This window comes from Empidonax traillii, unplaced genomic scaffold (genome assembly GCF_003031625.1).
Source record: "Empidonax traillii isolate 1590-97213 ecotype Southwest subspecies unplaced genomic scaffold, ASM303162v1 scaffold1097:size207311, whole genome shotgun sequence".
NCBI lineage: Eukaryota > Metazoa > Chordata > Aves > Passeriformes > Tyrannidae > Empidonax > Empidonax traillii.
In genome coordinates this window covers 90,400-105,494 of record NW_020956290.1, presented here as the reverse complement: position 1 = coordinate 105,494, position 15,095 = coordinate 90,400, and the positions used below count along the sequence as shown (strand labels likewise).

Here is a 15,095-nt window from a genome sequence, read left to right as displayed (position 1 = left end):
AGGCTGGGGAAGGGACTGGAGCACAAGTGCTGTGAGGAGAGGCTGAGGGAGCTGGGGTTGTTGAGCCTGGAGAGGAGGAGGCTCAGGGGAGACCTCAGCACTCTCTGCAACCCCCTGACAGGAGGGGGGAGCAGGGGGGGTTTGGTCTCTTCTCCCAGGAACCAGCAGTAGGACAAGAGGGCTCGGTCTAAGCTGTGCCAGGGGAGGTTTAGGTTGGATATTGGGAAGAAATCCTTTACAGAGAGAGATCAGCCATTGGAATGGGCTGCCCAGGGAGGGGGTGGAGTCACCACCCTCCATTCCCTGGAGGTGTTTAAGCTGAGACTGGATGTGGCATCAGTGCCATGGGCTGGTAACCACGGTGGTGTGGATCGAGGGTTGGACTTGATGATCTCTGAGGTCTTTTCCAGCTCAGTTGATTCTGTGGCTCTGGAATTCTGTGCTGTAACAGAAGGGGCGTTTGGGGATAGGAATGAGCAGCTGGAGTGAGGAGAAAAGTGACTGGTGCCAAATTGATAACCACAACTTCAGTAATTCCAGCAGAGCTTTGAGTTTTCTCTGTATCTAAAATGGTAAAAGGAAAGCTAATCAATAAGGTTTTTATGTCAAGTTTCTGTACAGGACCATAACTAGTCATAAGTATATTTTTTGTTTTGTATTCTCAATATACCTGGACTTTATAACAAAAGAACCATTCTAAGGAGAGAGTAGCTCCAAGGAAAGTTCATTTGCAAGTTTGAAGGAAGAAGAAGGTTGAATCTTTCTGGCCTGTTTTGAGGAAGGTTATGGTAGTTAATTGGAATGGTCACTTCTGGCCTTTAAGTCCTGTGTTGGTGATTGCCTTGAGAGAAGGCAGTGCAGAAGCAGTGGAAGTGACTGATACAGGTGGGGCTGCCTAAGTTGAGGGCATTTCTGTGGGAGAACAGGACTAGGAAAGGTCTCCTGTGTTGTGGAAAAGAACTGTTGAGTGATTAAATAGAGGTTTGTCTGTGATTAAAATAAATTGGGCTGTTAGAGAAGTGACAGTTTCCCTGTAGCAGTAATGACACGCTGTCAAGCCTTAGTTGTCAGCTCTCTTGGAGAGACTGCCAGGGCAACTAGTGAGTTAGGATTTGAGGTGCAGTCACATTAGTAACTCAGGAAGTTTCTCTCTGATCTTTTATTTTGTATGTGGTTTTAGAAAGTGTTGATTCTGGTGTAACTTCACTCATCCCATCAGCAGCAGGGTTTGTTCCTAGTCGTTGGGAGTTCCTTAGCTTTACTTTGTTACATGTTGCATTTAAAGACAAGACATCCTCTTAATCTTTTGGATTAAATCCATCTGAGAATTTCTTGCTATGTACATGTGCTCACATAAATTCCAGGATGGGAATCTCCTCTTTCTGATAAGGCAGTGTGAGTGAGCCAGGGCAAATCAGCTGATGGCACCAGAGGAAAGGATGAATGAAATAGCTTATGCATTTTAGCCCTTATCCAGTGCCTTCCATGTCCTATCAGTAGCTGGTTCTGCTTTCCCTAGGAACTACACACAGCTCAGATCTTTGTTCTGGATGTAACTTTAAGGTTGCTCTTCTTTTGTCTGTTCCTTTTGACCCTAATTTTGCCTTATATGAGTGAACCTCAAATGCTGTCTTGTAGTTTGATCTCCAAAGCAGTGACACCTTTGTGTATAGTCAGTATATTTAGGCATAGGGTTTTCATTAATCTTCAGTGATTTTTTTTTTTCTTTCATCTTTTAGTTATTCCTGATCTTTCAGTCGTTATTCATAGTCAGTCCCCTGTGGAGACAGGCTGAGAAAGTTGTGGGTGTTCAGCCTGGAGAAGGCTGGGGAAAGATCTCACAGCACCTTCCAGAAGGAAGCTTGGACTTGAGGAACCTGGACTTGAGGAACTGTAGTGACAGGGCAAGGGGGAAGGGCTTCAAACTGAAGGAGAGGAAATTTAGGTTAGATATGTGGTAGAAATCCTTCCCTGGGAGGGTGGGGAGGCCCTGGCACAGGTTGCCCAGAGAAGCTGTGGCTGCCCCTGGATCCCTGGCAGTGTCCAAGGCCACTCCACTCCAGGGCTTGGAGCAACCTGGGCTAGTGGGAGGTGTCCCTGCCCATGACAGGGCCTTAAACAGGAGGGGCTTTAAAGTCCCTCCAACCCAAACCTTCTGTGATTCTGTGATTTTTGTCAAGGCAAATCAACTTCTTAGTTTCTTCTGGTAGTATTTATTGTATGTTAGGTGAAAATAACTTATGCACTGGTGTTTCAGGATGTCAGCAGTTCCCTTGCTCCTTATCACTGCTCTGTTTTCCTTCCTCAGTGCCAGTGATCCAACCCTCATATCCCACTTCCCCCATGCCCCTGGTCCTGTTTCTTCCATGCTTGTTCACTTCACTCACTTCCCTCCCCTTCCCACAGCTGTACCCTGACTGAACTCCTTCTCTCCTCTCACCTTTAGCAACTGCAACGAGTTTTAGATGACTAATAAAGGGCACTTGCCCCAGTGTTGCATTCTCTTTATTAATCTTGATCTGTTTATCACTAATAAGTCTTTTAAACTGAAGTAGAGGGTTTGTGAGCTGATGGAGGAACAGGTAACAACTATTTATTTTCAAGCAATGTAGTCCTGCAATCAGTATTATATTCTACTTCCAGAAGAAGGTAGTCAAATGTATCAAGAATAGTAGATAAAAAGGTGTCATTAATGTTCTCTGTCGATGCTTTCAAACTCCAGAATCTGAGCCTTTCTCAGAAGTAATATAAAGGAAAAGAAATTTTACTGGATATTTTTTGGGTGCTAAATTATCATCTGCATCTATCCTAGAAGGTTAGGAAATTCCATTCCCTGCTTTTTCTCTCATGCACTCTATCACAGATCAAGATTTAACTCCAATTCCTGCAGTGTGGTACAAATGACAGAGCACCTGTATGGAATTGCCAGTTGGATGCAATTAGTTAAACTTGCTGACAGACAAAGCTGCAGTTCCTTTCCATATCTAGCAACAATTCCAACCCTTGGTGCAGAAAAAGGACACTATATTCCAGAATTGATATCCATGGTTTTTTGAAATATGCCATCTGCTCTTAAACATACCGGTCCGCTGGAGCCCAAAAGGGATAGAATGTAAAGCATTTTAACTGCTAATTTACATCAGCTCCAGCTCCAAATGGAGTTTGTATTATTTCAAAACCTGGTTGTTAAAACTGCTGAGATCTAAATCTCAGCTACAAAGTTTTGGGACCTGTTAGGCTGAGCTCCTTCAGCACTCCTGAATGTCGGCAAGAGTCAGAAACCCAAACTTGACACAGCTGTAAAAACACACGGAGAGCCTGTGGCCTCAGCAAATTCTACTGGTGCAGGCATATTTCAGATATAAATTTTACTCTGCTGTCCCTCGTACTAATGAAGTCAGTCTCTTTTGGTGGGTTTGCAGCCAGGTGTGTCCAGTTCTGTGGCTAACCAGTGCTCTTTACTTAATTTTTCCACTAGTGACATTTCTATCAAACTTTAAAAACAAACAGAAAAATTGGCTTGATGCAATGGCTCCAAGTGTTAATAGTAACATTAGGCTGGGTAAAAGACTTCCTTTGGATCCTGCTTTGCCAGAGATCTCCACCTCGTGGCTTGCAGGGAATAGATTTGCACTGTGCAAGCTGGGCAGCTGCCTCATCAGTCTGGGGAGGGAATTCGCTCAGGACTAGACATTGCTGCTGTTTGTCCTCCCAGCAGGGTTCTGGAGCCACCTGAGTATTAACCTGGCTGACCTGAGTATTGGGCTTTAGTAACTGTGTGGATATAAAAGTTGTTATAAGTTTCAGTGTGTTTTAATACCCTTTAGATGAAGCTGCAGAAGGACTTGGTGCTGGAGTTCCCTGGAATGGGATTTCAGCTGCTAGTGGGACAGTAAGTGTGAGGTTGGAAAAAAATAAAAACAAAAGGACCTAACCCCCCTCCCCCCCAAAAAAATTCCTAACCAAAAAAACCAAGCACAAAACCCCCCAGCACCCCTTTTCCCTTCCCCAAGCACCCCACACTAATATTTCTGGGTGCAAATCACGTGCTGTCTCAGAGAGACGCTTTTAATGTTTTATTCCAGTAACCTGTGGGCTCCCTTTGCCCACACTGTGTTATGGTGGAGTTGTGCTGCTGGAATGAATTCAGGTTGTTTTCAGTGCAAAATAACAATTCATTTCATAACCACATGTCGTTCCCAAAGCTACCAAAGAGATAAGACATGGGGGGAGCTGTCAAGCCCAGTGGGCCAAACCTGTTTTAATTTATCATAACCTCACTTTCCTGTTCTCCCACCGGACCACTTAGACCCTTGCCCCCCTTTTTTTTTTTTTTTCCAGGAACACATCTAGGTGTCTTTTGAATTGGTTTATTGGCTCTGCTGTACGCAGCACAATGGAGCCTTTGTTGCACTTGGAGCTAGAGCTGTTTATACCCAGTGACCCATAATTTGCTCTCAATTAAACTCGTGTACATCTGAAGCAACGCCATCAGAATCGATTCGTGTGACTGAGAGCTGAAATCAGCGCTGGGAACTTGAACACCGCTTTCTGTCGTGATACTCTTTTCACAACTGGAAGATTTCAGTTGATGAAAAATGCCATTTTACCTTAGAGTAGGTAAGGACTTCTTAAACTCGATATAATTCTGAGTTCTTCTTACTGTTGAGTACAAAAACTCTGCCCTTTGTAAACTGAAGACTCAGAAGTCGTGGCTGGAGTGAGACCAGCAAGGTTGTAGAATGGCTTTAGAGGATGAGAGGACAAATGGATAGAATTTTAAAGTAGAACTTGAGTTTTGTATGAATTGAACGGTTGATTCACCTGCAGTGGGAAGCTGCTCAGGGGTCCTTTCCAGGTCTGTCTGTCAAATCTGATTGCAAGTCTTGGAGTCAGTTTGGGATGCACAGAACAGAAAGTCCATTTCTGAAAGAGAACAGGGGCAGAGGGAAGGTGGAGGCAGTATTTTGGGACAGGAAGGAGGAGTTGGGATGAAGGAAATGTGTTGAAGCAAAGTATTTCAGAGAAATGTTCAAGGAAATGGATTGGATATGAGATAGAGGATAGTGTTCAGGACAGATGAAAGGGGTTTTTAAGAACCTGTAAAACTAAAGAAGCAAAGGGTTTAATTTCAAATGGTCTGTGCATATTTTGAAATGCTTTACTAGGACATTTTAAGGAGAAAAATGTTATGATTTTTAATGACCACTTAGAATATATAGAATCTCACCAGTTCCAAGTGTTCCCTTTTTAAAAACCAACCTAAACTCTTGCCAAAGTAGTGAGATACAAAATTGCTGTGTTTTTTTTTGTTTTGTTTTAAATGGGATAGCAGGCATTGCGTGATTAGTTTTACCTCAAGTTACTGTTTTAAGAACATCACAGAAAATAGTTCATCAACCCTAGATCCTTTCTCAAAGAGCTTGAAAGTTCACAGCAAGTTTCCAGTACTTTCTCATTTCATAAATAATAATATCAAGTGCTGTTCCAGAGTAAATTCAGTATATTTGATTCTGGAAACCTTAATAATTTAAATATGCAGGACAGTGCATGTGTATGGAATGTTACCTTGAAATATCTTGACTGTGAGGAGGTCTGGAGCCACCAATACACATGGTGATACAAATTTAGCTTTATCAGGACATGGAGGTTTGAAATAGGGGTCTCTTCCTTGGGTGGTCTTTAAGGTAAACAGAGCTTGTGGAAATCACATACCTGGCTGAAATGTTTGGGGCATGTTGAGGATCCCTGGTACGGAAATCAAGGTATAATATATGCTTGGGTTCTTTTCAGCTGGCCTGGCCCAGTGTTCTGTAGAGTCTGGCATAAAGAAATCAATTGAAATTTCCCAGATGTGTTGGATCCTGTTCCTGTAAGGTGGTGTCCTTGGGCTCTTCTGGGCCTCGCTCTGGTGCCTGCAGGAATTACACTGGAAGCTGCCTTGTGGCACCTTTTCTAGAGGTACCTCTCTCGTTATTCAGTATTATATTATTCTTTATCTATTTTATAGAGAAAGGTTCTTCCCCCACAGGCTGGTTGGGCACTGAACAGGCTCCCCAAGGCAGTGGGCACAGCCCCAAGGCTGCCAGAGCTCCAGGAGGGTTTGGACAACGCTCTGAGGGACAGGGTGGGATTGTTGAGGTGTCTGTGCAGGGCCAGGAGTTGGGCTGGATGATCCTCGTGGGTCCCTTCCAGCTCAGGATGTTCTGGGATTGCCCCCATCCTCACCAGAGGGACTCAATGCCAAACAAGTCTGTTCCCCCACGTGGTGCTCGTGGGTGTTGGTGCTGCCCCGTGCTCCCTGGGCTCTCCAGACCACGCTGTAGTTGCCAGAGGTCAAACACTGAGCAGTGCAATGGCAGCTCCCCACAGCTGCACCATTATTTTATTTTGGCACTCTGGAGGTGGTGGTGGGAGCAGGAAGAGGATCCCTGCAGGACCTGCGTGGTTTCTGGGCTCAGCAGGGGGGTCCCAGCTGTGTTGTCACTGTGACCTGGCTCCTGCCAGTGCTTTGTGCCTCGCTCACCATCCAGGCTGTGATTCACCTGCTGCCAGTGGCATCACCACAGTGACATGTGGTTATGCCACTTATTTTGGAACATTTACATTCCCAGCTTCCCATCCTTTTGGAGTTTGCTCCTGATCAGCTGGTGTGCTTGGCTGAGCCTTTTGAGACTCCTGGAGCAGGGTATCTCCAGTGGGGGTTTGGTTCTGATTTAACAGCTCTGAGCTGCTGCAGTGGAAACATGAATGTGCTTTTAAGCTCCTTCATAAAAAAAGAAAATACCAAGACCAGTGTCTGTTCTAGATCAGACCAAACCAGCCATGGAGAGTTTTCCTGTTGTTCCCATGCATTTTAATCATCTTGTTGCTTGTGCTTTTCCCTGCAGGGAGAAAGTCACTGATATCTTCTGCTTCCTCTTCGAGAATGAGTAATTTAACTTTTCCTTAAGTTGGATGGGGCTTGGAGTTAATTATCCTTACACTTCTCTAAGAGCTTGAATATTGTTGTTTCGTTCAGAGGTCAGGAAATAATGCCAAAGCTTAAAAGATTTGACCAAAATACTAGTGTATCCAATTTTAGAGATCTCTATTTGTCACTAGCAAAGAGTGAATTATGTTGATTTTCAGACTGGTCAGAGGGCCTGGAGTCCACAAGGGTAACTGCACAGAAAAAGGGACATTGAGCTGGTGGTGGGGATGTCGTGGATGGGAGATGGTGGTGGGGATGTCGTGGATGGGAGATGGTGGTGGGGATGTCGTGGATGGGAGATGGTGGTGGGGATGTCGTGGATGGGAGATGGTGGTGGGGATGTCGTGGATGGGAGATGGTGGTGGGGATGTCGTGGATGGGAGATGGTGGTGGGGATGTCGTGGATGGGAGATGGTGGTGGGGATGTCGTGGATGGGAGATGGGGTCAGTACAGTCTTGGTATACATGAAATGAGCAACGCTGATCTGAATTGTTGTTGAGATGGCTTGGGCATGGATTCCATAAATCCATGTGGATTTGGTAGAGAACAGAAGGCAGGCCTGTGAATGACCAGTGGTTTTAGGGGGTGTCTCCTGGGCTATGTAGTCATTTGTCTCGTTGGTGCTGAGTGCTGGCAGTGCCTTTTGTTTGTAGATGCTGTTTGAAGACTTCATTTTTCAAAAGGGAGGAAGTGGCAGAGCCCCTTGAATTGATGGAAATCCAGGTCTAAAGCCCCAGGGGACAGAGCTGGGTACTGAGGAGCTTAAAAATAATTGTGTCTCCTTGAGAGCATCCTGAATTTGCCCTCTTGTATTTCCTGTTCTATTATGTCCCTGCAGGAGGGAAGATGGCCCATATGTAGATTTAATCCATGTTATTCAGGTAACAGTGTATAAGGAAAATTTTGGCTTCTTAAAATCATTGCCCACTCTTTTAGGATCTTCTGGAAGTTTATTTATTCACAGCAGCATCGAATCTGAATGAAATACAGAAGTAAGATGGAAAACTCACAGTGTCTTACCGTGCAGCTTTTTCATGGTTCACTTTCTTCCTTTGCCTTTTACTTGAGGGCAGAACTAGGGTAGAGAAATAATTTTTGTTCGCTTCTGAAAGGTTACAGTAATAAAGAAACTCTTGTTAACATCAGAGTATATGGCAGGCAGGAGTTTTCACAGTCTGGCATTGTTTATTTTACCAGCAATTTGGAACCTTCTGCACTCTTAAAATATTGGCAAGAAAATATTTAACTGTTAACTGTTCTGTGGCCTGTGTGTGTTTGAAGCCCTGGGGAGGAGGAGTGCTTGGGGAAATCGGGTTTTTCTCAGCTTATGATTGAAACCAGAAGGTGCAGAATATTGGTAGAAGGGGAAAGCAATGTGACTTCAAATTAGAATTTTACCCCAACGTGACACTGATGGGAGAATGTCAGACAGGTCACGTATGAGCAGGGCCCTGCCAGGAGGGTGGGGGAAGGCTGATGGAGCAGACACAAATCAGTCTGCCAGGCACTGCAGAAATGAATTTGAAAAGGCGATAGCAATTGTGAATATTTGCATTTGTCCTGGCCTCAGTCACTGGATATTAGGCTGGTTAATTGCTGACTAATTGTATGGACTCTAGCAATTGTCACTCCATTTGAAATGAAATAACCGTATTTCTTTGACAGTTTTTTAGCAGAGATGATGGGTGACTTGCTGTTCCTATCCAACAGGAGCTCGTTCTGGTCCCACATTCTTGGAGAAAGAATGAATTTTTTAATTCTTATTATTTTTCCCCTAGGGGAGGATGACCTATTTGTTATGAGCAGGATCGTTCTTGCTCATATTTCTACATAAAATGTAGCCTCTTCCCATGAGGGTACTAAAAGCTATGGTAAAAGGTAGCAGTTTTTTTAATTGCACTAGCACTTTTCAGGTGAAATTCCTGCCAACTCAGCACAGTGACCTGATGTCTGGGTGTCCAGGATCATCTAATGAGCTGTGACTGGAAGCTTGCTGGAAGTCAGGGCAGGAGGGAACAGATACCCAGACAGAGGAGATACCACCAATATCTGCAAAAATCAGGAAAAACTGGACAAAAAGGAACGTGCTCAGAACTCTTTCTCCTGCCAGATGAAGATCCAGAGTACTGTGTCTGCCAGTGGCCAGAGATATTTGGAAAAAAGTATAAGCAGCAGAACTGTGGGTCGTTAATTCCCTCTGGGCTGTTCTCCTGGCATTCACTAACGAGTAACCTGAGAGCTGCACGGGGAATGTCCTGTTTGGGATCACTGGCACAAATCCTCCAGGAATGCACAGGCCCTTTTTTACCTCTCTGGTATTTTTTGTTCTTTAATGCCCCATGGCAATGACTTCTGCCACTTAATTGTGTTGCATGAGAAAAAACCACTTTCTTTCTATTTTTAAGGTATTATTTGTCCATTTCATCAGATTCTTTTCTCCATCTTTTTTTAATGAGAAACAGTGAACAATAATTCCTTGTTCATCTGCTCAGTACCTCTCATGATTTTACCTCTCCATCATCTTCCTCCTGATTCCATCCTGAATATAACTAGTGTTTCTTCATGTGTGTTCTTTTACTTTTGGATCTGTTCTGAGATTAAAAGGTAACAAATATGTGCAGCATTTTATATGTGGGTACACAATGGATTTATGGCGGAACAGGCTTCCTCCTTTTGTTTTATATTCCTTTCAAATAATGCTTAAAATTTGTCTTTTTCCTCACTATTGAATTGTAGAACTTTTTTTTTTTTTTCTCTTGAAGATCCGTTTCCAGAATTGTAGCTGCTGAGTGTGTGCACATCATTATATAGATTTTATGGATTATTTTTTTAACACCTACTGCTAGTACCATTATCAGCCCTGAATATCACTGGTCGTAATTGTCTGTGATTTTTATTTTCACTATTGTATTTTCTGCTGATTTGTACTTAGCTGTTTCTGCTGAAATACTTTCCAGAGTGGCTGTCACCTCTCCTGGCTCTGCAGCCCTGTTAGTGTTATCGAATATGCTTCATTTAGTTTATCCCTTATGATCCCTGCTCTTGACTTTTATTAAGTTATCTGAAGTCTTTTTCTATGGACAGATCTTACCACCTGGAATATGATGGATTGGAAGTGTCTAATGCCAGGTTGGACAGGGCTTGGAGCAACCTGGTGTAGTGGGAGTTGCTGGACATGGAGGTTTTGGAGGTTGTTCTCTAAGCAAACAGCAAGTGTTGGGAATTACCCTGAGCTGAAGTTGGTTGGGAGAATACTTGCAGGAAGCACAAATCAGCTTGGAGGACTTTGACTTCTGTCAGTGATCCTGGCTGCTGTTGGAGGCAGGATACCCTGGACCCCTTGGGCTCCTCAGTGTTTGTGGTGTGACACTTTCTGGCAGTTCCTGAGGTTTGTCTCAGTAGAGAATTGGGTGTTCACAGCATCTCTGTGAGTGCTCATGGTGATTATTTACCTTCATGATTCATCTGCCTTTACTACTGTCTCCTCCAAGTGCCTCTTTTAAACTTGGTTCTGAAACTTCCTTTCAGTTTATCCGGCTGAATTCCTGATCCTGGGGTGTTCAGAAACATGTTGGTGACCAGTTTTAGGCTCTTAGCAAGCAGTGTTTTAAGCGGCATCACAGGAAAACCCCTCAACAACTGCTCTCCTTCCAGGGAATCAGCACAACCTGACAGAGCACAGCAATTTGACCTCTTTTCCCTGATCCTTCTCCTGAGGGGTTATCAGTGAGCTCTGCCAGCCACGTTCTGCAGGGAAGCAGGAATTTGGAATAGGCCCCCATGCACTGGATACAGTCTGGATTGTACTGGCATCTCCTCTGCATCTGTAACTAAGACCACGGCAGAGTTTTCTAATTAATAAGCTGCAAGATAGGAACAAACCTCGTTTTGTGGGTACCAGACAGGTAGGGATGAGCATCTGGTTTTGCTGAAACGTGTTGTATAACTCGCTTTTCTGTGCCTGCTTGGAATAAACTTGCTCTAAGGAGTCTTATTTATTAATCAATTAATAAAAGATTGCACAGCTGGTGTGAAGGGAGCAGAGCATGTTCAAGTTTTTCCATTATCATGGTGTTTCTATGGATTGAAGATTTGGGCAGGAGCTAAAACATTTAGCTTTTATCTAGAATAGTATAATATTGGGGTAGGTTGTCACCAAACGGTGAAGAAGGCTTTAAGGACTCTTCTCTGAAGTTAATGGTTACTGAGGTGTATTACAAAACTACTTCTAATTAAAAAATTACGAAATTTATCAGAAGAGTTAGTATTTAAAGTATGCAGGGACACACAGCTGTGGCTAATTACAAGCAGTGATCTGCTTAGCAGACAAAGTAGCAGAGTGGTTAATAAAAGACTCTGAAAGTGAATAATTTCTTCAATATCTTTGTCAGCTGACAAGTACATGAGACTGCCTGAAGGAACTGGCCTTTATTTACTGCTGCAGAAATCTTTTTAATCTGTTTTATTAATTTTATTTTTTATGATCCTAGCTACAGTCTCAGTAATTTCAACATTACTGTCCTACAAGCAGTAGTGATGTTATAGGACAAAATAAAAGGGCTGCACGCAGCTTTGCCCATTTAATGTCATGTGTGTTTATTAAGAGAGCAGCAGTCACTCAAAAAGCCCACACATAATTGTATGTGCTTAAATATTATTTATAACTAATGTAAACTATCTTTCAAGTCACTCTTTCCAATTGCAACTTGAGCAAATGGGCATAAAAATGTCTGAGTGTTTGCAGGATGCCTTTTTTATCATGAAAGATTGGTCCTGTATCTCCTTCAGGAGCCTTTGCTGATATTCCTGCTCCAGCAATCAGAAGTGTCAGTGGGAGTGGATGATGTTTATGGCGGTGGGGCTGCAGAAGTCCCAGAGTGGACTCAGACCTGTGTACCTTGTTTTGCACAAGGAATGAATTTATTTTTACTGTATCAGCATAAAACCACTACTTTGCTGTTACAACTTTGACCGCTCCAGCTGTGTGCTGCTGATGTGGAGTATCAGTGCACCCAGTGTAAACATAACCTGAAAGAGCCTAATCTTACTTTGAAAAGATGACTGTGCTGACACATCTGCTGTGTGCAGGTACAGGAGCAAATACATTGTACAGAAGAGGCTTTTTACTCCAGCAGGAATGGTATAATGAGAATGAGGGGGTGGAAACCCAAGCCAGAAAATTCAAATATGAAATGAGATACACATGTTCGACTGTGAGGGTGATATGCTTTAGCCAAACACAACTTGGTGAGCTTAGTACAGGGGGAACTCAGTGAAATGTAATGGTCTGTGATATGCAGAGGGTCAGGTTCTATGATCTAATCATTTCTTCTGGCTGAAATCTCTTCATAAAAAAATCTAGTTCAAGCATAACTTACAGCCTGAAGAGAGGAATTGCTGCCTGAAATCCAATGACTAGTGCTTGTACAAGGCAGTTAGAAATGCCCCTTCTGGCTTTATAGTCTATGGATGGATTAATGTGTTAAAGTAGCTTAAGGGTGCAACACATGCTGGCAAAAGCTGAAGCAGAAAGAAACTCCTGTTCCAGAGCTCTCAGACGGTGCAGCCTGTGGCCATCACAGTCAGGCTGTGCTGGCAGGACACGGGGGTGGAGTGAAACCGCTGGGGATCCACGGGAATGGGCTGTTCCTGTTCCAGGCTGATCCCTAGGCTGGATGGCTCCAAGCAGGCAGAGCACATCAGAGCCCATAGAATCAGGAGTTGTTAAGGCTGGGAAATACCATTAAGATTATCAAGTCACCATCAACCGAGCACCTCCTCCGTGTTCACCAGTAAACCACGTCCCCAGGTGCCACGTGCACGTGTTTTTTGAACACTTCCAGGGATGGTGGCTCCACCTGTCCCAATGCTTTACAACTCCTTGTGCTGTTTTTTTTTCACCTAATATCCAATTTAAACCTCCCTTGGCACAACTTGAGGCCATTTGCTCTCGTCCTGTCCCTTGTTACCTTCCAGTCTGCGCACGCTGAGCCTGCTCTGCACCAGGAGCCAAAACAAGAGGGGAGGAGGAGAAGATTCACTACCCAGAAATGCTCTCAACCCAACACAGGACACTGATGTGGGCTGATCCTAGAGAAGCATTCACTGTAAATGCTGTGCCCACGTGTAAGGTGTTTTGGTCCTTGAGGCCAAAGATGAGGTTCCTTCAATACAACACTGAAAGCGCAGCATCTGTTTGCTGCAGTCGTGAAGAGTTGTGACCTGGAGCAGGAAGATAACTTAGCTGGACCATTTCCTTTTGTAAAGGTCCTGTAGAGGTGAGATATGTACCAAAAATGGGTTCCTTGCAGTGAACTAGCACAGTCCTGGGTCAGTCAGGCAATAGTGCATAAATCTCTCCAGTGACAGCTCTGCACTGGGTCGTTCCAAGGAAGGCAAAGGGGCGGTGAAGTCCCAAGAAGAGCTCCAGATGTTACTGATTTTTTCCTTGTTATTAGCAATTACTCACTTGGAATTCTCTAGCAGTTTTCCTTCTTAATAACAGACTGTGGAAGAGTCAGCAGAATCAGGACCAACCAGATCATGAAACTTGCCAGTGGTAAGAACGTGCACAAGCTCTGAAAGAGGAAGCGCTTCCAGCAAATGCTGATTTGGATTTACTCATTTTTCTTGATTTATAAAGAAGGATTTTTTTCCTTCAGTGTTTGTACCTAACCAGTGCCAGTTGTATTCTTCAGAAACTGCAATATTCCTTTAAATACCATTTTATTGCCTAAGATACCGCACCATCCCCAGACTCATGTTTTATATCTGAAACTGTCTTTTGAGATGTATTTATTGCCGTGTTTGTTTAACTTGGTTATCTCCTTCATCGATCTATTTCTTGCTAACTTAAAGCTGCTGCTCTTTGTTTTTAGAAGGTAAAGCTGCTTCCCCAGGGATGTATAGTCCAGGACTTGTCTCTGTAATGGGACTATTTGTTTTCTTTGCCCCTTGCAGTTGCCTGCTGTAACATTTGTAGTATGTGTTAAGTAATCCTTGAGGTAACATTTTTATTATGTCATAAAAAGTGCGTGGCAAATATATAATAACTCATGGAATTTGTTTGTTTAAAATGGAAGGATAATTTATTGAGTGTGTTACATGAGACCTGCTCCCCCTTATTAGAGCTGTAGAAGTGCAGCTTATTTAGAAGCATGTTCTATTGAGAAAAACCACGATCTCTGACATGCACAGAAGGTTTGAGCATGGTTGGGTAGAAATGACATCATAGTTTATGTACTCAATAAAATTTTAATTAAGTCATTACAGAAGTTGCAGTCATCATTTAACCCTCTGATTTCTTAAGTTTAGTTCTTTTTTTAAGCATTCAATAATAACCAGTCTCCAAATCTTGATAGCCTATAAAATATCTGCTTGAATTTTAATAGTTTATATTAATGGAAAAATATGAGTAACTGACATAAAAGGAATTTTCCTTATGTTTGCACTATGTGCATTGCTATAAAAATCAACAGATGAAAAAAGACAGTGGTTTAATGGAAGAATATTTGAACTGGAGATTTGCTCACTTGGCAAAAACTACCTCCTTTTTTGACAGAAAAGCTGTTGCATAATTACTGAGGTGAATACTCGTAAGGATGCCGAGAGAGTATTTAGGACAAGAGGTTCCCAGTGTGATGGGCTGTGTCTCCTGTTCACTCTCTCTCACTCCTGTTCACTGTCTCTGTTTTGTCAAACCAGTCTCCAGGCTCAGTCTCACACCTGAGTGTCCTGCTGCTGTGCAGGGCTTGATTATCCTTGTCCTTTATGCTTCAGTAGAAAAGAAATGCTTGGATCCCTCACGAGAGCCAGTGCAAAGAAACAGCTTTGCCCAAGTGTAGCTCAGCCCTGGGAGAAGAACTGAGTCACTCTGTAGATAAAGTACAGGTAAAAGGGACAGACTGTGCACGAGGGAGATGCACAGGAGGTGTTTCAGCCGTCCCTCTGCGCCCAGCAGTTGCTCCAGTTCCATCTTAAGCTCGCACGGGGTCAGTTCTTGAGCCAATGGGTGGCTTAGACCAAACCAGCAAATATTTAAGCGGTTGTTAAATTTAGCTGAAAGTCAGTGTGGAACTTGGACTGGGTCACACAGCACTAGGGGGAAGTTGCTGGATCATC

At 43.4% G+C, this 15,095-nt stretch overlaps 1 protein-coding gene across 2 annotated transcripts in view; it reads left to right on the top strand.

The window, feature by feature from the left end:
• The window catches only part of LOC114068588 (ubiquinol-cytochrome-c reductase complex assembly factor 1), a 46,030-nt gene that overhangs the window by 24,490 nt on the left and 6,445 nt on the right, over positions 1–15,095 (top strand). The gene's annotated exons all lie outside the window — the stretch shown is intronic.